The sequence below is a fragment of the Pinus tabuliformis genome, chromosome 7 (assembly GCF_031772625.1).
Source record: "Pinus tabuliformis cultivar Carrire ecotype Pingquan chromosome 7, CPIR1, whole genome shotgun sequence".
Taxonomy (NCBI): Eukaryota; Viridiplantae; Streptophyta; class Pinopsida; order Pinales; family Pinaceae; genus Pinus; species Pinus tabuliformis.
The window spans coordinates 474,090,456-474,114,093 of NC_142293.1; positions in this window are offsets into that span (position 1 = coordinate 474,090,456).

The following is a 23,638-nucleotide window of genomic DNA, read 5'->3' on the forward strand; positions in this document are numbered from 1 at the left end:
CAGATTTGTTCATTAAATATTTAATAGCTGAATGATCAGTGTGCACAAAAGTAGAATAACCAGTGATATAGTGTCGGAATTTATTAATGGCATAGACTACTGCAAGAAATTCTTTCTCGGTAACTGTATAGTTAAGCTCAGCAGGGGTCATATTCTTACTGATAAAGTATATAGCATAAGGAAGATGATTTTCCTCTTGTCCCAAAACCGCTCCAATTGCAATGTCTGAAGCATCAGAAGATATGTGAAAAGGAAGATTCCAATCAGGCCCCCTCAAAATAGGAGCAGTAGACAACTGATGCTTGAGTTCTTCAAAAGCTTTCTGACAAGAATTAGTCCACTTAAATTCAGCATTTTTCATAAGCAACACAAATAATGGAGAAGCTATTTTAGAGAAATCTTTAATAAATCTCCTGTAATATCCAGCATGTCCTAGAAAACTTCTCACATCAGTTTGAGTTTTAGGAACAGAAAGATTCTGAATGACCAATATTTTAGATGGATCTACCTGAATACCTTGAGATGAAATAAAATGTCCAAGCACTATTCCTTCACTCATCATCATATGGCATTTTTCAGTACTTAAGGAGAGGTGAGCTTGTATACATCTTTTAAGTACTTTCTCAAGGTTTTGTATTGCCTCTTCAAAAGACACACCATACGGGGTAAAATCATCCATAAATATTTCCATAGAATCATTCAGCATATCAGAAAAAATTCCTATAACAGCTCTTTGAAAAGTTGCTGGTGCATTGCATAACCCGAATGGAAGAACTCTATAGGCAAAAGTTCCCCAGGGGCTGGTGAAAGTGGTCTTGTCTTGGTCTTGGGGTGCAATTCTTATCTGATTATACCCACTGAATCCATCTAGAAAAGAAAAGAATTTCTTCCCTGCCAGACTGTCCAACACCTGATCAATGAAGGGTAAAGGAAAGTGATCCTTTTGAGTAGCTTTGTTTAAAGCTCTGTAGTCAACACATACTCTCCATTTCCCATTTTTCTTAGGGACAATTACTAATGGGGAAACCCATTCACTGTCAGATATGGGGTATATAAATCCTGCATTAAGCAATTTTTGAAGTTCTTCCTTAACAATTTCTCGTAAATTAGGATTCATTCGTCTTTGGGGTTGACAAACAGGTCGGCATCCCTCTTTAATGTAAATTCGATGAGTACATAATTCAGAAGAGATACCTTTCATATCTGTGTAATCCCACGCGAATGCCTCCTTATATTTATGCAATAACTTCATTAATTGCTGTGTTTCCACATCTGTTAGATCAGGATTTATGTTTAATGTCTTGCCGGGTTCAATTTCAATTGTTATGCTTTTAGATGAGATCGTGGTTAAAGTCTGAGATGAATCTTCAGATTCAATCTTTTCTTGTCCATCAGTTTCAAAAATTGCAGTTAATTGATTGTGTGTTTCAGCAATGACAGAAGAAGGTTCACAAATAAAATTATTGATTATCTCATCCTCTGTATTGTCTTTAAGAGTTAAAGCTTGTCCTATAGTTAGAATAGGCTGAACAGCATTATCATCATAATTCATCCATATAGAATCTTCGTTATTAACTACCGGTGTAGCATGAGGATAAAGAGTTAACTGTTTTGTTTCATAACCATTAGAAATTGTCATTGAACCAGATCTGCAACTAATAAATGCATCAGCTGTGGCCAGCCATGGCCTTCCTAGAATTAAGGGATGTCCCCCCAGCTTTGTTTTAGTCTGCAATACAACAAAATCAGCTGGGTATTTCCAGGATTCAACTGAAATAAGTAGATCTTCAACAATTCCTTCCGGTTTAATTGTGGAACGGTCAGCCAACTCTAAAATGGTGGGTGTATCTCTGATTGTGTTATTCAGCTGTAACAATTGTGAAGTTTCAAGAGTCATTATATTAATTGCTGCACCTAAATCTACCAGAACTCGGGGAATCATTGTTTTACCAATCTGAACTGTGACTGTAGGATGGCCGGGATCACCATATTTTACAGGAGGGGCTTTTCCGGACATTAATGCAGACAAGTCTCCCATCACATGTACTGTAAGGGGGTCCTTGGTTTTCCTACCAGGTTTCTTAACACAAATATCCCTTAATGTTCTGGCATAAATTGGTACATCTCTTAATGCTTGTAAAAGTGGAATTTTAATATACAAATTTTGCAATTCCCCTATAAAATTAAAAGCAGGTGTTTCAGCTGTTCTGGTTAAAACCAAACGCTCGGGGAATGGTGGTTCTGTTATTTCAACATTCTTGTTAGGAGGTGGTTGTGCTTCTTTATGTTTCTCGGTTTCGTTTTTATCTGAATCAGAAGAAGTTATGTCATCAATAATAGGCTCTACTATTTTTCCAGATCTCAAATGAATATCATTACATTGCATAGTAGGAAATATAGACTGATTCTGAATATCAATGACTTGCACAACTTTATTATTGGGGTTAGGATTTGGTTGCACAGGTAGCTGGGGTCTCATTTGGTTATTTGGCGGAGCATTTGATGGCAGAGGGAGTGGTTGTTGGAATTGAGGCAATTGGTTTGGATACGAGAGTGGTTGACTATTCCAATTTGGATTCCAAGGATTGAAAGGAGATGGCTGCTGTGGAGGCCAAGGAGTCCACATTGAAGGATCGACAAAGGGAGGGTTTTGCATTTGCATGGGTGGGAAATTCACTTGATTGAAGGGTGGGTATTGCATTTGGTTGAAGGGGGGGTAACTTGTTTGGCCAAAAGCAGAATAATTGTTCCAACGATTAAATGGCATACTGGAGTTCATACCTTGTCCTTTTGGTTGCCATTGTCTTCTTTGAGTTAGCAGGTAAACTGCTTCAGCTTCTTCTTCCGTTGGCTGCATTGCTGCTTTTATTCCTGGTAGAGATGGACATTGTTCCGTCTCATGATCTTTCTCACAAAGGGTGCAAATTGGTATTTTGTCTCTTGGGCATTCCCTTAGTGGATGTTTGTCTCTGCATTTCGGGCAAAAGACAGCCAGAGTTGCTTCTGCTTCGGCCTGCTTCTTTTTAACCTGCAAAGTGTCAATCTGCGAAGCAAAAGAACTTAACATTTCAGTTTTAAATTCTTCAAGTAAATTACCTATTTCAGCTCTTGTTGCTCCTCCATTGGCTGATTTCTGCACTCTTGAATAGGTGGAATCTCTTATTCTGTTTCTTGCAGCTCCCCTAGAGCACCTCTTAGCAAGTTCACAAATCTCATCATATGATTCCTTAGATATATCTCCCTTAGCAAGCATATTTAACATATTTAAACAATCATCCCTTAAACCTCTAAGTAATATTGTTTTACGAATTTCCTTACTTATATCCGGATGATCAGATCTCTCTATGTTGTACTGCAGCCTTTCTATGTAGTCCTCCAGACTCCCATCCGACTTTTGTGCCATATTGAATAGTTCATCCTTCTTTTCTCTCGTCCGGCAGTAGTCTTGATATTTAAGCAGAAATTTTTGTTTCATCTGCTCCCATGTTGTGATTACCTGACTTCCAAGGCTCATGAACCATCTTAAGGCATTCCCTTTTAAGGTGGCTGGAAACAGTTTCAACTTTTGAGCATTAGTAACATAATCGTAACTTCTGCATAATATATCAAATTCAAAAAGAAATTCATCCGGATCCTCAGTGGATAAACCATGAAAGTTAGGTAAAGCAGACAATGGAATATTTTTCATTGTTCCTGCAGGGAGATCACTGATAGGAAATCCCAAGGTAGAGAGGGAATTTTCATCCCTTCTTTCTTCTTCAGGACCTGCACGTCCTCCACCAAAGAAAGCATCATTGTTATCTTCCATTGTTGGCCCTCCTACTGCACTTTCTCGATCTTCAAGATCTTCTATTGGTTCTTCAATGTTCTCTACCGGTCGTCCAACGCTTTCTACTATTTCCTCAATGTGCTCTGCTGATCTACTAACACTTTCCTCTGACTCTTCAGTACTGACTGCTGGTTCTTCTATATTTTCAGGACCCACAACTTCCTCTGTTTTGTAATCTGACTGAGGGGAGCGCTGAAGTTTTGATTTTCGAGAACTTAATCTCTGTGATGATTCAGCCTTTGATACAATCTCGTCGATAAAAGTTTTTCGTCCTCCCCAGCCTTTGCCACCTGTGCGGTTAGTTTTCTTCTGGTTTCCGCGTCCTCTCATACAATCTGCACATTAAAAAAAAGAAAAGATGAATGCTTTTGAAATCTATAATTACCTTCCCCGGCAACGGCGCCAAAATGTTGGTCGCTTTAATTGTTTTCACAATTCAAGCTCCACATAAATTGTCAACCCGAGGAGGTCTTTTTATTTCAAAGATAATCATGCACTGGATATGCTCAATTTCAAAAGCAGAAACAATGTTGTAGTAAAAGAAGGACACACAATTATTAATCTCATCAATCTACTGATTCACACTCTACTTAATCAAAGCTGAAGTCAATTAAGTTATAGCAGAAATGATTTCTTTGTTGCAGTTACAATCCAAACAAAGGAAGATCAATCTACAAGGAAAGAAATCAATCAACCACAGCAGGAACAGGACCCTATTCCTTAGTGAGGAACTTCAGCACCTGATGCCTGACACTTAGTCACACTGTAGGAAAAGTAACTCCAAGAGATCAAGACCCTATTCCCATGAACAGGAACCTTCAGCACTTGTTCTCTTGTTCCTAATCACACTGCAGGCAAAGGAAAACAATCAATGGGAGCAAGACCCTATTCCTTTATGCAGGAATCTTCAGCACATGCTTCCCAACATCATTCATTCATGCATTCAATACATGTAGTGCTAAAGAAACAGAGTGTTACTAAACTGTGTAACTAATGTCAAACAACAGAATTAAGGTGAAGTGCAAACACACAAAGAATTAAACAAACTACAGGAACCAAAAGGGTGAATCTTGTGAGGAAGGCGAGCCCTTTCCTTCTCACAAGATTCCCCAGGAGAAAGAATTAAATTGGAATGCTCAAAAGAAGAATTTATTCATCTGTCAAAGTAACTGATACATTACAGATGGAGACTAGCTCCAGTTCTCACACAATACTCTCCTGTAGCTTACAATTCAACCCCCCTCTAATGATGATGTCTCCTCTTTTTAAAGAGGAGACATCTTTTACAATTTACATGAGAGCGAATCTACATTATCTTAATTCTGTTATCTTTCCCAAAACAGGACTATTCTGTTCTTCCAAAAAAAAGATACTGTTACAACAGAGACAATAAGAATGCTATCTTCAGGATAATCCAGGTAACCGTGTCTTCATGCTGCTGCTACTATTCCACAAAAAGTTCTTCCAGAATCGCAAATTACGCATAACGGGATTTGCGTGCTTGACGGCTGTTTCAGCAACGGAGTCAGTTGTTTCAGCAACGGAGTTAGCTATTTCAGCAACGGCCGCTTGTTCCTAACAACGCCTATAACTTATCTGCGATCTTTGGACTTGTGTTAGCAACAATACACTTCAATTAATGATAAAATATAAGAGTATTATGGAATTAAATGTAAAACAGATTAAACATATAATAAAGAAGAGGTTTTTATATACCTTGGGATAAAGTAGATGACAAAGATAATGGAGTTCATGGTTATAAGAGTAGAATGGTGTTAAAGTATATAGCAAAAATGATACATAGTGGAGTCCTAACACTTCCCATACAACCTTCACGACAAACCAAAACTGGTATGATTCTTCATTTCCTATGCCCTTGAATACAGGTAGGTTTATGGAGTTCACCATGTTGAACAGTGGTGGAGGTGGTGGTGGTGTGGGGGATGGGATAAGTGGTGGAGGTGGGGATGGGGGCAGTGTGGATGGATGAGATGAGGATGGAGGCGATGTAGGTATTCGTGAGAACCCTTGTCTTATCAATTGAATAGCACTCAGTGGAGAAGCCTGCGCTGCTCCTTCGTTGTCACTCAAAGGAGGCTCAATCAACGGGCTATACTCAGGACCTTTTCCTCCTCTGTCCCTAAAAGACCTTCCACTTCACGTAGCTCCAAACATCAAGGTAACCGCATGACCTACTTTTCACACAAGAGCAGCTTAATCCAAGTATTTAGTGATTTCAAATACTTACCTTGTAGTCCTTTGAAGAAGCAGTGCTCTGCTTCGCTATAACTGACAGAAGTATCGACCACAAACTCTGTCACAAAACCTCATATGATGTGGTCAAGCCAATGGTCGACAACATGCATGATCTTATCTTCAGAGGCTTCCAATATTTGCACTAACTCAGGGGTCTCGACAATCAGATTGCCAAGCATCCACCACCCTTGGTTGTTTGCCAACTTCGCAATCCACTCATATAATTCAACCAAGAAGGAACAAAAGAAGATTTCATGTATTTCTATGTACAAATATTTGTCCAACCATTGTTCTTTCATCAATCACAGATTCCTGTTCTCTTGCATTGTGAATTCATGGACATTTCTATCCAACCATTCTTCGATCTCTTTCTTAGTTGGATTCCAATGATGCGACATCACACATCTCATTATGTAGATCCTGGTCCCAACAACAGAACCATTTGTTGGCTTGATGGGCCCTGACCAAGGTTCAGCATTAGTTAGCCAAGAAAATCCATACATTACTGGCCCTTTCAGCATCAATCCACAGAGCGTGGACCAAAGTCTCACCTGAAGCAGTATGGAGGGATGCAGGAACCAAGTTTCTGCACCCTGAGATGGTCATGATGTCGACTTTATAACTTAAACCCTTCCTTTGTGCAGATCGATAAGCCTTTAGGGATTATTGATGTACTTTCTCTTCCATCTCTTAGACCCCTCACGAAGGTAGACGATCGTCCTTTGTGCAACCCTTAACGATGATTCAGGCCTTTACGCGCCTTTGTAAATATGCTACTATATAAGTTCCCAAATTATCTCAAGTGTTTATCATACAATTAAGATTATCTTCGCGTAAACATATATCATTATTTGTGTTCATATAACAAATAGAAACATATACATTCGCGCATCATATTAGTATTATAACATAAACCCAGAACTTAACATAACAGAATCAAATGCGATACATAGGGGAAAAGACACAGTAATTTCAAAATTCTTCTCTTTATTAATGATTCATATTTTCAATACAAACTCTACCCACCCTACGCAGATAGTGGCAGGGGTCCGTGCACTCAGCTGTGGACTTCTACCCTAGGACTCTGCGCAGTCAGCTGCAGACTTCTACCCTAGGCCTCTGCACTTAGCTATAGAGCCTCTTCCTACGCTAAGACTATCGCCTTTAGCTCTTTACAGACTCATCAAGCACTTCTTAACTTAACTTAACTTCCTATTAGACTCCTCTAAGACCTTCTTTTTATACAATCCCATGGTTCACGGACCCAGGGAAGATCTCTAAAACCAACACAACCTATCTAGACTAAGGGTAGAAAGCCCTTTTTGACTCTTGATATATTTGCGCACTGCGACCATAAAATGTGGAGACTTTACATTTATTTATACAAACTTTGGGTCTTCTGCCCCAAAACTTGGGTTTTTAACCCCAAAATTGACCCCCAGGGGACCCATTCTAAACCCGGAGCTAAATTACTAAGACCTTGATCTCATGCCAAGGGCATCCGAGTCAAACCACAGTCTCTGCCACCTCTAGAACTTCAACCCGTCCTGAGCGAGAAAGGAGAAGTTGTCCTCCTTGAAGATGATCCGAAGACAGATGTGTACAATATGGCATTTGATGAGACTCAACATAGGATTGTACAGGCACAAAGAAAGCAGCTCCTAGATGATCATACATCACCTGTGCACATAGAAGAAAGGGTTATTGCACCATATGTTAGAAGACATCAAGTTTCCATGGTTGAGGCTTTTAAGGCTTACGCAGAAGCCACGAGTTGACAATCAAGTTCTTGGTAGCAGAGAATGATCGAATGGTGAAGTACTTGCAAGAGGCTAAGCAAAGAGCAGAGTAGTCCATGGGATCCGCCATGACAAAGATGAAGAAAGAAATAGTGGTGGAAATATCAACCTTGGAGGTCACCATGTGGACAATGTATAGACGATTTGTCACCGTGCACAAAGCAGTTGTCCATTTATATGGCTTTTAGCAGCAGTGCAAGTAGATAGCCCAAACACTCAAAGACATTCAAATTTCTATTACTCACATGAAAGAATGGACAATGAGGTACAATAAAGCCCCGCTTTACTTGCACAAGAAGATGAAGCCATAGGCTGAGCTAGACAAAGCACGGATTCAAATGAAGATCCAAAATTATGAGCAACTCCCTCCTCTCATCCCTAGAATTGAGGCTTCCTATGCATAATGGTTCAAGAGTTTGGATTTCATAGTGCGAACACACGAGATCCCCTCCATTAGAACCCTCACATAGGCCATGAAGAAGAACCAAGTCCTATTGGATGTCGACAAGTACACAGAGCATTTGATGTGCACATCCACCAATGATGACTTGTAGCTTAACACAGAGAACATGCACAGGTACATCAGTGGTCTAGCCACACACAAGACGGTGTTTTTTATGCTTCAGGATGAGTTGGACATAGGTTTCAGAACCATATACTCGAAAGCCATGGAGGCAATGGTATTATTTGACAAATATGCCATCAAACAATATGGGGACACAATAGAGCAGTACCAATCTTGGTATCAGTTCGTCACCGAAGATCTATGCGAGGTGGTTACTGAGTTGGTCTTTACTCAAGACCCCGAGTGGTGTTGTTTAGGCTTGTCAAGCTGACTCAAGCCTATTTTGTCCCACATGGGTATATGTGGAAATTAAATTATTGTAAATATGTTGTAAGTGAAATTCCAAGTGTCATTAGTGGAATGTGAACAATCATTTTTATAATGTGAAGAGTCATGAGAGTAGTCCAAGAGTCAAAGGGGAATTTCAAGGGTGACCCCACCTTTTTCTATATATAAAACCTCATAACTCATAGTACAGGCTTTTGGGAGCCAAGCTTTTGGCTAGGCATTGCATAGAGAAGGCTTGGAGAGTATTGTGACAAGCCTTGGCTTCTCCATAGCGTAGAGCGAGTACATCTCTTTGGAGGCACAAGCAGTGTTGTCTATAATGTTCCACTATTCGGGCTAGTGGCTGTCAATGGTGTATTTATGGATGGAACTTTCAATTTATATATAAATAATAGAGCCAACATGTCTTCATGCATATCATGTTATTGTAGTTTGACTATTCTGATTACTTTCACAATGTATGTTTTTTACATTATGCATTTGTGTATGAACTACATTGTATATGATTGTATGAATCTTGTTGAATTTGTGTTGTTGGTTTAACCTATCATTTTGGATTTTGGACTATTTTGCTTTCCAGCTTGTGATTCCATTCATCTCATTTGTTCCTTTTAGGCTATGTACTATTACAGGCTTCTAAGGGACACACTTCCTTTTCCCCCTACATGTGTTAGAACCCCGTGCATCTCACTTAACTCACTACAAGGTCACACACTTGCTTCCAACAAATATATCACACTTACCTTTATGCGCTATCGCAGTTAAGGCATTTCGTAACTACCTGTTGCTAGGATTCCTACTCCAAATGGTCTAAGGTCTAGTTGGTACTTCTTACCGGGGAGATGCCTCAACATGTTGGTGGGTCTAGCACTGTGAACAGGTGGAATCTCACAACCATGATCCTAATCTTTGTAAAATTATGGTATAAATACAAGTCTCCAACTTTAGACTACTCACTCAAATGTAGAATCCTTTTGATCTCTATTCAAACTTTGGAAATTGCATCACTACTTAACAAATAGATTTCCATATACAAAAATTGATTGACAAAGTCACTGAAATAAAATTGTTCAGAAGTTTTCCTCACTAATGAGGTCTAATGAATCATTCACTGTGGTTTTCCTTAAACATCCAATTTCTATAGAAGAAACTTGAACCTTTCTTACCATGATATAAACATAAGTAAATCAAAATTGAGTGGTGCTTGAATGGCCCTTCAAAATTGAAATTTAAGAACTGATCATGAATTGCATTGGAAAAAGAATGGTTGTAATTGAACATGATTGAAGGTTTTTTACCAAAAGAAAACACTGATAAGCACCCCAAAATAACTTCATCTACCAACTGATCATTGGGATATCCTAACAGACAAGAAACTAAGAAAATAACCTACCTATACATCTCAAGGAACATTGTAGAGGGATAAGGTGGGTTTGTTTTGGGTAATTTTGAATTTTCTGGTAGAAAAGACTCAAAGATATGCTCTCTTTCTGAAAAATAAAGTTTTTGATAAATTTCCAAAAGAGCATCAGTGGAAAAAAGGTGAAGGGAGTCTTGAGGGTTTAACTGGAGGGCCACGAAAATTGAATAAAAGATTATGTAGAAAAGGGTCTCATTATTCTCAGAAATTATAACTCTCTGGCCGAGAAGGTATCAGGCTCTAAACGAAGTGACAAATTATGGAAAATGGTATGTTTGAGGGAAAAAATGAGGAAGTAAGGGTTGCCAAAAAGAAAACTCATCACTGGAATCTTCATATTTCTAAAATGCCTAATTGTGAAGCTTGTACAAGTTGAATTCACAATTGGTTTTAACAATTTTGAAATGGGTGTCAATAAGGGGAAGTTTATCTAAATTTATCACAGGGGGTAACATAGGATTGTCTATAGACACTTTAGATTTTCCTTTATGGTTAGCCATTTGGGAAAAATAAAACTGCTGAGAACAATTGGATAATTTCTTGGAAATAGAGATGATTGAAGGTTGTTATTCACTAGAATTCGCTTGCGTTGTCATGCTAGAAGTTTTGATTGTAGGTAAAATGGAAAAATAATCTAATTCGGGGGAATAAAAACTTTTATCAAGGCATTCGTAATGATGTTTTGTTAAATTTATTGTTATTGGCATTTGAACGTTGGGGGGAGAATTAAATGACATAATGGTCGCCTGCTAAATTTAGCCAGAGAAAGAGACATGTATAACCGTAGTGGTGTAGGTTTTAACCCCATATAGAAATTACCTGCATAGGAATTCTAAAAATAGAAAATAAACAATGCCGAGAGCATTAAACATAAAACATATATACACAGATATTTTCCCCTGGATCCCAAAACCGGGACTACCAGATTGATTTTTCATTATGTTCCTTTCGATGTTACAATACATATATATACATGCCAAATCATCCATAAACCCCAATCTATGAACCCTAGATTAGAACATAACCGTAGTCCCCTTGACTGGATCTACAAAAAACCATCATGCCCAAAACCATGTCCGTAATCCATGCACAAAACCATAGGTAGGTTCACCCACCTAATATAGGGTCCAAAAAAAATTTCACTGGGCATTGCCCCAGACCTCATGCAGGGGGGCTACCGCCCCCCTCCTTACCCCCCGACAGGGGGTAACCACCCCCCATGTGACCACTTGGCAGTTGCCCCACTCATGGAGTAGTCATGGAAATAATATAACACAACCCAACATTCTCCCACTTGTTGTTTTATTTCTAGAGGGGACCACATGAGAGCTTAGTCATTGATCTATCCCTACATTTCCCATTGTTTCTCTACACCAAGAGAACTTCTCAGTGCTCACCGACTTTGTCAATGCCTTTGTAGTATTCTTAAAAGCGTCCACCTTTACTAGCAACACCTTTTTGTCCTCAACCATATCCCTCACAAAGTGATACTGAACATCAATGTGCTTTGTCTTTCAATGATAAGCAGGCTTCCTTGCCAAGAAAATTTCACTTTGGTTGTCACAGTATATCCTTATAACTCATTGTACTAACACCATACTTGAACACAATCTTTGCAACCAAACTGCTTCCTTACTTACATGAGTGGTTGCCATCTTTTCTACCTCTGTAGTTGAAAGGGACACTACCGACTATCTCTTACTCATCCAACTGACTACACCTCAAAATAGGTTAAACAGATACCCACTTGTATATCTTCTCTGATCCATATCTCTAGCCCAGTTTGCATCAAAAAATCCATGGATGTCCAAAACTCTGTCCAATCCTGGTCATCCTTGGTGGCACAAACCATAATCACTAGTGCCACGAAAATACCTGAAAACCCGCTTCACTACTGTGCAATTCTCCTTCCCTGGTTTTGACATAAACCTGCTCAATACTCCCACTGCATGTGCAATGTCTAGTCTAGTACAAACCATTGCATACATTAGGCTACCGACTACACTTGCATATGGAACATGGGACATGTCCTATTCCTCTTCTTGTGTCTTGGGGCAATGTTCAACAGATAACTTTACACATACAGGAATAGGAACCTTCACCGATTTACTATCCTGTATATTAAACCTTTGCAGTATTGTCTCGACATAATTCCTCTAGTTTAGTCAAAGCTTCGTCTTTGCTCGATCTCGTTTAATTTCCATGCCCAAAATATAGTTTGCAGCACCAAGATCTTTCATATCTAATTTGGAGGAAAATTGGGTCTTCAAATCCTAGATAATTTCTTTTTCATTTCCAACTAGCAACATATCATCCACATAAAAGACCAGATAAATAAAAAAATCACTAATTAATTTAAAATACACATAGTGATCTGCTTTGCTTCTGGTGAAGCCAAGTCCCCGCATAAATGTATCAAATTTCTGATATCACATCCTTGGTGACTGTTTTAACTGATACAAATACTTTTTTAACTTGCATACCAGCTCTTTCTTACCCTTCACCGCAAAGCCTTCAGGTTGCTTCATGTATATCTCTTCTTCCAGATCCCCGTGAATACATGTCATCTTCACATCCATCTATTCTACCTCAAAATTAAAAGCAACAACAATAGTTAAAAGTAATCTAATATAAGTTACCTTGGCAGCATGAGAAAAAATATCACCAAAATCAATTCTCAACACATGGGAGTAACCTTTTGCTACCAACTGAGCTTTGTATTTCTCCACCTTTGCTTCTGCATTCATCTTCTTCTTGAACACCCATTTGCTGCCAATGGGTTTCCTCCCAGCCGACAACTACACTAAATCCCAAGCCTCATTTTTGTGCAAAGGTTCCATTTCATCAACCATGGCCTCCTTCCAGAGTTTTCCATCCTCTAAATCTACTGCTTCCCTCACAATTTTGGGATCATCATCAATAATAGATAAAGCAAAATTTGAATAGATAGCAGATGGACTATACCTTTTTGGCTACCTTATTTCTCAAACTGATCTTCTCATAAATGAAGTTTGTGGCTCTTCATCTTTTGATTCCTCTTTTGCTGTAGAGTCTGATTCTTCCTCCTTTAGCTCAAAATCTATCTTCTCAGGTTCCTTTGGTAGGACTTCATGTTTAATAACATATTTCACCTCTCTAAACACCACATCTCGTCTGTACATAACCTTCCCTGTTTCTGGATTCCAAAGCTTATAACCTTTTAAACCATCCTTATACCCAATAAAGATGCACTTTTAAGATTTACTATCCAACTTTGTTCTTTTCTCCTTTGGAACATGTACATATACAACACATCCAAATACCCTCAGATGTGAAAGAGAAGGTTTCTTACCAGTCCATACCTCTTTTGGATTATTATCCTCCAACGCTGATGAAGGTGATCTATTGACTAGGTAACATGTAGTCTCCACTGCCTCTGCCTAGAATTCATGTCCTAACTTGGCACCACTGAGCATGCTTCTTGCCCTTTCCATCAACGTCTTGTTCATTCTTTCTACAACTCCATTTTACTTAGGTGTGTATGGAGTAGTATTATGCCGTGCTATACCACACTTCCTATAGAACTCTTCAAATTCATTCTTGCAAAACTCTCCACCATTATCTGTCCATAGCACCTTTATCTTCTTGTCTTTCTGGTTTTCCATCAGATCCTTAAATTCTTTAAACCTATCAAAGACTTCAAATTTCTTCTTGAGGAAATATATCCATGTATTCCTTAAGAAGTCATCTATAAATGACACATAGTACATAGAGTTACCCAGTGAGGGAGCTGACACAGGTCCAATCACATCATTGTACACAAGATCTAATACTCGTTTCGCCCTCTTACCACAAGAGGGGAAACTCACCTAATTCTACTTCCCATATACACAATTTTCATAGAAATCAAAATCTCGAGAGAAGTTAGACATAACTTCTACCATACAATTACAATGAATTATTAGAAGGACCTTCTCTCCAATATGTCCAAGCCTTTGATGCCATGGCATGGTATTTTCTCCAGAGACCACTAGATTTTTTGCTCCACTTTCAGGAACCATAGAACTATTGCACCCATCAATAATAATGTTACCTTGAAGATTGTACAGTTTTCCAATTCAAACTCCTTGCATCAATACCAGTGCTCCCGAACCACCTTACAGGTATCTTTCTCAAAGATTGTTTTTAAAGTTGCATCATCTAGCTTGCTTTCAAAAATCATATTTCTGGCCAATTCAAGAATATGTGGAACACGCAGAAGTGTTCTAATCCTTCCACCTTGCAACTTCAACTTGACTTTTCCACAACCAATGATTCTAGCCTTCCTATCATTCCCTAAGAAGACGTCACCACCATCATATTTCTCATACTCACAGAACTAGCCTCTATGGGGAGTGAAGTGAAAGGATGCATCTGAGTCAACCAACCATGCCTCATGATCTACAAGTGTACTTGAAGAAGAAGCCAAGTACACATCCCCACCTTCATCTGAGGTGGTTTTTGCCTCTGCGAAAGGAGCATCATCAGATCCTTTTCCTTTCTCAGGAGCTTTAGATTTACAATCCCTTTTGAAGTGCCCTTCCTTTTCGCATTTCCAGCACACCTTTACAGGTTTTCCTAGAGATTTATATCTCCCTCTAGATATAGATATCCCACTCGAGGAATTATTTTTGTTTATGTTCTGGGACCGTCCTTGTACAGATAAGCCATCACCATTCTAGCCCTCCATATTTTTCCATCTCATCTCCTCCGACAACAAGGATGAGACTATTTCATCCAACTGCAAGGCAGTTGCATTGCTATCTATTGCAACAACTAGGCTATCCCACAAATCTAGTATAGAACACTAAAATGATGCAATTATCTTCATATGAAATTTTAATATCAATAGATAATGATTGGCTTATTGTTCTCTTTTCCTTTCGATCCAACTTCACCCAGTCTTCAGCTGACATTTTTGTTGTTTTAGTACTCGGATCTACTGTGATGCACTGATCTTTATCTGCTAGCAAATCATCCACCTTGAGTTTTCACAACTCAAAACTCTGACCAATAAATTTCTTGATCTCTATGTTTCCACTGCTCGCCATCTTCTTTCACCACAAGAATCGATCCCACAGATCTCCCACTGAACAGGGTCTACCACAGGCCCAAGAAAAAACCCCTCAGCAACAAAGGCATCCCCTTGAAGCCAAAGCAACTCTGATTCCAAATGTAGGTTTTAACCCCATACATAAATTACCTCCATACAAATTCTAGAAATAGAAAATAAACAATGAAGAGAGCATAAAACATAAAATAGATATACACAAAGATTTTCCCCTAGATCCCAAAACCAGGACTACTAGATTGATTTTTCATTATGTTCCTTTCAATGTTACAATACATATATTTACATGCTGAAGCATCCATAAACCCCAATTCATTAACCCTGGATTAGAACATAATCATAGTTCCTTGATCAGCTCTACAAGATATCATGGAAAAAAACCATCATGCCCAAAACCATGGGCGAAATTCATGCACAAAACCATAGGCAGGTTCACCCACCTAATATAGGGTCCAAAAAAAAAAATTCTAGGGGCATTGCCCCAGACCCCATGAAGGGGGGCTACCGCCCCCCTGCATACCCCCCCACTCGTGGGGTAGTCATGCAAATAATATAACACAACCCAATAAGTCGAAGGTGAAAATGGTAGAAGTATTGGCAGAGTGTTAGCAAAAGGCGATAATCGGTTTGCAGGGTAGGGTGTTAGCGGTCTGTGGTTTCGAGCGACGAGGTACCGCAATTCACAAGGGCTTGCCTCTTAGCAAAGGTAGAGTAAAATGAATCTGCTTTGTTGACTCCATTAACTTTTTGGAATGTGGGGGGTCTCACAATGCGTCGAAGGTCATCGATCTTGACGCGCTTGATCGTAGTCATCGAAAGCTGTAAGAAAAATAGTTTTCAATGAGTGGCTATCAAATCATCTTTATTGCAATAAAGCAATTTATTTAAAATTCTAAATACAATAAAAATAGAGGAATTTAAATGTGCTCGCCTATTCTAGGGAAAATATATTTTATTTTTGTTTTCTTTTCTTCCCATTTTATTTTTCATTTCTTTCTTTTGATTTTTTTATCTTTCTGTTTTTTTTATCTTTTTTTTTATTTCTCATTTTTTTTTCTTTTTCTGTTTTTCTCTTTATTTTATTTTTGAAAATAAAAGGAAATTTACAAACTATTACAATGGTAAAAATAAGTTACAACATCGGCTCCATCTGGGGACTGCTTCCCCCTATAGGGTGCAGATAACCTACAAATACATGTGCCATCTCCTTGGGCTATGGAGTATTTGCTGTGAAAATCACACTTTCTCTGGAATTTTAAAGAAAAATTCGAAATATAGAATGACGATAATTAAGAACACTCAATACTAAATACAATTCTTGAGATATTTCCCATTGAATTCCAATTAGAAATATTATCCTTCCAGATTGGGTAGGATGAAAGTATTATTTCCTTTGAATTCTGCAATGCTGAAAGGTCCTAACCATAGGTTATCAAACTTCCCATGTTTGCCTATTTCTTCTCTTCTTACATCCCATTTTAGAACTAAATATCCTTGTCTGAAATCTCTTTCTCTTGCTTTTTTGTCAAACAAACTCTTCATCTTGTCTTGATATTGTTAAAGTTTATGCCGAGATTCATCTCTAACATGATTTAGCTCAATGATTTGATTTATCCTTCTTGAAAAATCATCTACTTCTTCATATGACTCCTACAAAAACTTCATGACTCTAAATACTAACTGTGTAGGGAAGATAACTTATATTCCATAAAGAAGTTGAAAATAATATTTACCAATAGACCTTTAGGTGGAACCATGTTTTCCCATACTTCATATTTGAGATGACTATCACAATTCCTTTTATGATCTGCTAACACTTTATTGATGACCTTAATCAAAATTTTATTTTATGATTTTTTCAGCGCATTACCGTGTGGATAATAAGGTGTAGAATGATGTAAAGTAATATGATATTTTTGACATAATTCTATCATCTTTATACTACGGAAAGCTTGAGCATTATCTGTAAATATTTGTCATGGACAACCAAATCTAGACAAAACGTTTTCTTCAATAAATTTTATCACCACTATGTTAGTTGCATTCTTAACAAGAATTGATTCTACCCACTTTGTGAAACAATCATCGGTTGTTAATATCCATCTGTGTTGATTTCTGGAAATTGGAACTACTTCACCAATAAAATCCAATCCCCACTGCAATAGAGGATCTTTGATTGAAACTAGAACAAGGGGAAGTGTTGTTAACCTTTGCTTTCCAGTAAATACATGACAAGGGATATAACTCCTCACCTTTTCTCCAACTTGTGAAAACAATTTTTGCCAATAGAAGCCCTCTCTCAGTATTTTATATGTAGTTTCCTTCCATGCATAATGTCCCCCACAAACACCTTCTTGAAACTGCTCAATTACTCCATCTGTCTCACTTCCAGTCAAACATAGTAAGAGGATATTTAAGGGATATTTCCAATACAGATTTTCATTTACTATGAAATACTTCATGGCATTGAGTCTAAGGGATCTACATTGATTCTTTATGAAGTTAAGAGGGTACTCAAAATCACATACAAAATGCACTATGTGTTTGTACCAATCGGATAGTAAAAACGTTTCATCAATGTGTAAAGGAAGAGGAATAGGAATTGCACCAGAAGAAGGTTCTTGTGGATTCTTCTCAAATATTCAAATTTTGTTAAATAGTAAACATGATCCTTTTTAATTCCCCTGTTATTCTTGAAGATGTTGGTTAATTCAACCCATGAATTTATAGAATTTGATTGTAGTTGTCTAAACCATATCCTAACATTTCCCTCTAATGATTCAACAAAAAGTATGGTGTAAAAATCCTCATGTTCAATGTTCATATTTTCTGCAAAATCAACAAACGAAGCCAAGTGACCTTCTGTAGATGGCCCAGTTTCTCCATTGAATTCGGGCAAATGTTTCAAATACCCTTCAGTAAAAATCATGAAGTTGGGATACTGATGGAAGTAATAATGTTGCATATAGAGCTATTAAAATTGAACTAAATCCATCCATTTGGGATTGTAAAGGAACTGTTTGTTTTGGAAACACAACTTTGCTTGAAGATGGTTGGGATGGGGTTTAGATTTCTTGAAAAATTGAGGATGAACAACCAATTTCTGAACTTCAAGTATGATTTTTTTTCAATCTTCAAAGGCTAGAGGATTGGTATAAATTTTAATTTCCTCTTCAGGCTTGGTAGAAATTCAAGGATAACTATGTATGAGTGAGGAAATGAAATCAACTGGTTTCAATTCAGGAAACTAAAGTTCAAGATTTGCTTCAGTGTCATATGGTTCTAAATGGGAAGAAGGAAACTCAAAGGTCTCAAGCTGATGAACTAGGAATGTTTATTTAAGATCTACTCCTTCAGAAAGGAGTTCCAAAACATTAGGTGGAAGATCTGATAATTCAACAGGTATTGGGATTGATTGAAAAGGTTCATTTTGTGAGGGTATCTCAGAGGGAAGAGTGGCATAATAAAAAGTGGAAGCTTCTAATCTACGTCTAATAGATGCAATTCTCACAAGTATCTATGAATTTGATAAACGAGAGAAGAGATTTGGATATGAATGAGATTTGGTATGCCTATGTGAAGCCAAATTTAATGAGTAAAATCATCAGGTGAAAGATTTTAGCCTACTGACCTCTTATTTACCATTAAGAGGCAAGTCTGATCATTGTCCTAGGGAAAAAAATTCAAACTTAGTTCCTCGAAAACAACGCCAATCTAATGTTGTATCTTTGTAGACAGTTCTAGGCTTGGAAACTATGCCAAAGCATCTAAGTAAGGGTTTAATTGAATTGGATGAAAAATGTATTAAACCTTTAACATATGTAAAATCTAAACATTTCTGAGAAGCTCAAAGGGTCTATTTTCACTCATAATAGAATAAATATTTAAGTTGAGTTTGAAAGAAGAAAATAAGAAGATATGAGATAATCAAACATCCATATTGAATATTTAATTAATCAAATACAATTGATGTGTGCAAAAAAAATCTATAGCTAAACAATATATGTTCAAGAGATGAAAAATGGCAACAACTAAAAGATATAGAGGAACTAACTTAAACAAATTGTTTAGTTAATTAATCTCTTAAATATTATAACTTTGAAGTGGGCTGTTAGGGAGATTTATACTCAATCTAGCCTTACCCTAACTACTATGTTACCTTGAACATATGCAAAAATAAATTATGGAAAACATAATTGAATAAACAGGAAAAACTCACATGAACACAAAAGTTGTTAAGAATGAAGCCAAAATCCTTTGATTATCTTCAGAAACATTCAGAGTATTACAATAGTGTCACTGGATCATCACAATAGTTCAACCCTTCCTTCTTCAAATTACAAAATACTTAAAGAGTGTAATTGAAAATTATCTAGATCTAATAAAATTTATGTTAGAATTTAAGTTTTTGTGGTCTTTGTGTAAAAATATGGTTCGTATTTTCCACAATATAATTTGAATCTTGTCAAAGTTTCAAATCCCAAAGGTGATCCATCTTCAAGACAATGAATGAATGAAAGAAGAGTCTTCATTAGCTGTCCTGAATATGGATTCACTTTGGGGTTTGAAACGTCGACAAGATTCAAATTTTACTGTGGAAAATATGAACCATCATTTTCTAAATAAAATTTAATACAAAATGGAATATTATCCAAAACTGATTTGGATATTACAAAAATAGAACATAAAAATAGCTTTTTTGAACTGATTTAATTAATCAACACACAATTTGAGGGTGTTGTTTGATGACTTCTGCTTCAAACTGAATTTTCTACTTTCTACTCCTATTATCCTGCTTTTTTCTCCTTCTTTCCCTACAACTAGTTAGTGAAGTTCTACATTTTGTTTCACTTGATGACTTGAAGTAATTTATCCCATCTTTTATCATCTAGGATAGAAATTTTTGTTAATTTTCTATATGCCTCATCGACTTCTGTATACTTCTCAAAGGTTAGCCTAATGATGAACAAATGTGGAACTTCATGTTGGATAAAAAGATCATATTCTAGGCCCTCAAGGAATGCTTTACCATTGGTTATCCCTTTGAATTTAGAAAAAATTGTTCTATTTGTTGCTATCTCATGCAATATTTGCTGGTAATTCTCTAATGGAACCAATTGGCCGCTAGAATCTCGTAGAGCTGGAAGTCCTTTCTAGTGTAAAACGTTAAACTTTCTATGAAAATTTTTAAATTGTGCTTCTAAGTTTTGACATTTATTTTGTAACTGTAACATTAAGTTCCTTGTTTTCAAAATGCTTCTTACTTCTAGGATTGTATCAGTCCTATCATTAATTCCAAATTTCTCCAGTTCTTCTGTTGTTATAAAATTCGACACTTTGATTATTTTGGTTTCTTCCCTTGGCTTGTGATCTAAATCTTCTTTGATCTCTGTAATGGCTGCCTTTGACCTCTGCACTAGTTCTTCCTATTCAAAAATGATTTCAATAGATATCCATAGTCCAGTGATGGTTGAATTTATAATAATCCATATTTTTTCTTTTGCTTTAGATAATTTCAGTGAAATTAATGATTCATTTTTGTATTTTTCCAATTGCTTAATTAATTTGAACTTTTTATGTACTTTAGCAACATACACATTATCAACTTTTATTTTGTTATCTTGGGTCTTCTCCAATTGAACTCTAAGCTTTTCAATCTCCATATCTTTTAATGACAGGTCTCCCATAGCATTTGATAGTTTATATGTTGGATTTTGAATAGTAGACTCTGTTTTTGGTGTTGACAATGCTACTGTAGATGTCCCTCCTATAGTGCTAATTTGAAGTTTTCTTTCCTTGATTAAATTTTCCATCTCTACCTCCATCTTCTGAATTTGTATATTTTATTCCATAATCATCCAAAGCATATATTATTTTTCCTTCTCTAGTTGACCAACTTCTTGTGCTTGGGGATGTTCATTTGTTGGTAATATAAACTGTTTCCTTAGTGCATGCATGTCTACATTTCTTCTTTTAATTATTTCTTCAGCTTCCTTTACATCTTTAAGATTCAATCCTAATTTTAAAACGAGATATTCCAACCCCTTAATTTTGGTATCCTTAGTTATGGAGGACTTATTTTATAACTTCAACTGAGAGTGAACATTGTTCAGAGATGCTTCTAGCTTGGATGTTTTCATGGAAAAACTTGTTAAGGATGTGTATTATCATTTCTCCTGCTTTCTTGTGAAGATAAACTTTGTCTATAGGATGTATCTGTTTAGTATCAAATGAAAATATAGAGGTTTTTTAATATTCAACACCCTTAGGCACAAGCACATTTGATTCCAAAAATGCTAATTGGAACTGTCCGCTTTCACTACCTATGGAAAAAAGTAATCTAGTCTAAGTTGTGGAAGACTATTTCCAGAACTCTTCATATGTCGAATTTTTTAGTGCCTCATTTTTTTTCTTCATCTCTAAAAATCTTGGAAAATACTTTGCATCCTTGAAGAAGGAGAAGAAGGAGAACCTATGGTGGTTTCTTCAATTTGTTGTAATGAAAATGCAAATTCTTTTAAAAGTATGACTATAGCATGTTCTTCAGAAGTTTGAAGTTTTGATGACTGTTCTTCAACCTTTATGGTTTTTCTTCTCTTGAACACTTTGAATGTTTCCTTTTGTAACTATAATCTTGCTGGAGATAGATTTTCTCTCAGTATTTTCCATTATTTTTCTATCATCCTTGGAGTTTCCAATGTTTTTTGACTAGAAACTAGCTCCCCAACTTCCTGTAGTGTGTTCTCTTCCCATTCTTCTTCATTGGCATATTGTTCAATCTCAAGTTTTTCAACGTGCACATATGGTGTAGACTTTTTCCTAACTCTCATTTATGAAATTATTCCTAATGGATCATGTGACTAACTGAAACTCAATCTAAACTTCATCTGACTTAACAAATCAATGACTTCTTTTTCTATATCTTTGGTGTTAACTATGAATGGGCCAACCTGTGCCTTTAGTTTAAATTGAGCTTTTTGTTTCCTGGAAACAAAATGAACATCATCCATGTTCATCATCTGCCTAATACTATAGTCCAAAAATCCTCATGGGTCATAACACTGGTAATTTATAAGGTTGAAGCTCGCAGCCATAGATCTTAATCTCTTTAAAATTATGGCATAAATACCAATCTCTAACTTTAGACTGCACACTCAAATGCAAAATCCTTTTGTTCTCTATTGAAACTCTAGGAACTGCATCACTACTTAACAAACAGATTGCCATATACAAAAATTTATTAACAAAGTCACTAAAAGAAAATTCTTTAGAAGTTTTCCTCACTAATGAGGTCCAACAAATCATTGATTGTGCTTTTCCTTCAGCATCCAATTTCTGTAGAGGAAACTAGAACCTTTATGACTGATGATATAAACATAAGTAAATTAAAATTGATTGGTGCTTGAATGACCCTTCAACGCTGAACATTAAGAATTGATCATGAATTGTAACAGTCAAAAACTGACTGTAATTGAACATGATTGAAGGTTTTTTACCAGATGAAAACATTGATAAGAACCCAAATATAACTTCATCTACCCACTGATCATTGGGATATCCTAACAGGAAAGAAACTAAGGAAATAAATTTCCTAGACTTTTTAGGGAACATTGCAGAGGGATAAAGTGGGGTTTTTCTCGGTAATTCTGAATTTTCTAGTAGAAAAGACTCAAAGATATGCATTCTTTCTGAAAGAGAAAGTTTCTGATAAATTTCCATAAGAGCATTAGTGGAAAAAGGGTAAAGGGAGTCCTGAGGGTTTAACTAGAGGGCCTGACAAATTGAATCAAATGTTATGTAGAAAAGAGTCTCATTATTCTGAGAAATTATAGCTCTCTGACTGTGAAGGTATCGAAATCGACACCAGGTGACAAATTCTGGAAAATGGTATGTTTGAGGGAAACAAAATTGAGGAAGTAAGGATTCCCAAAAAGAAATCTCATCATTGTTATCTTCATATTTTTGAAACACCCAATTCTGAAGCTCATACAAGTTGAATTCACAATTGGTTTCAACAATTTTGAAATGGGTGGAAATAAGGGGCAATTCATCTAAATTTATCATAGGTGGTAACAAAGAATTGCTTACACGCACTTTAGATTTTCCTTTATGGCTAGCCATTTGGGAAAAATAAAATTAATGAGAAGAATTGAATAATTACTTAAAAATAATGATGATTGAAGGCTATTATTCATTGGAATTCACTTGCGGTGTAGTGATAGAAGTTATGGTTGCAGATATAATGGAAAAAGAATCTAATTTGGGGGAATAACATCTTTTATCAGGGCATTCGTAATGGATTTTTGTTGGATTACCATTAATGGAGCGGAATATTTAATGCTTTTGAACGTTTGAATGAGAATTAAATGACATAATAGTCGCCTAATAAATT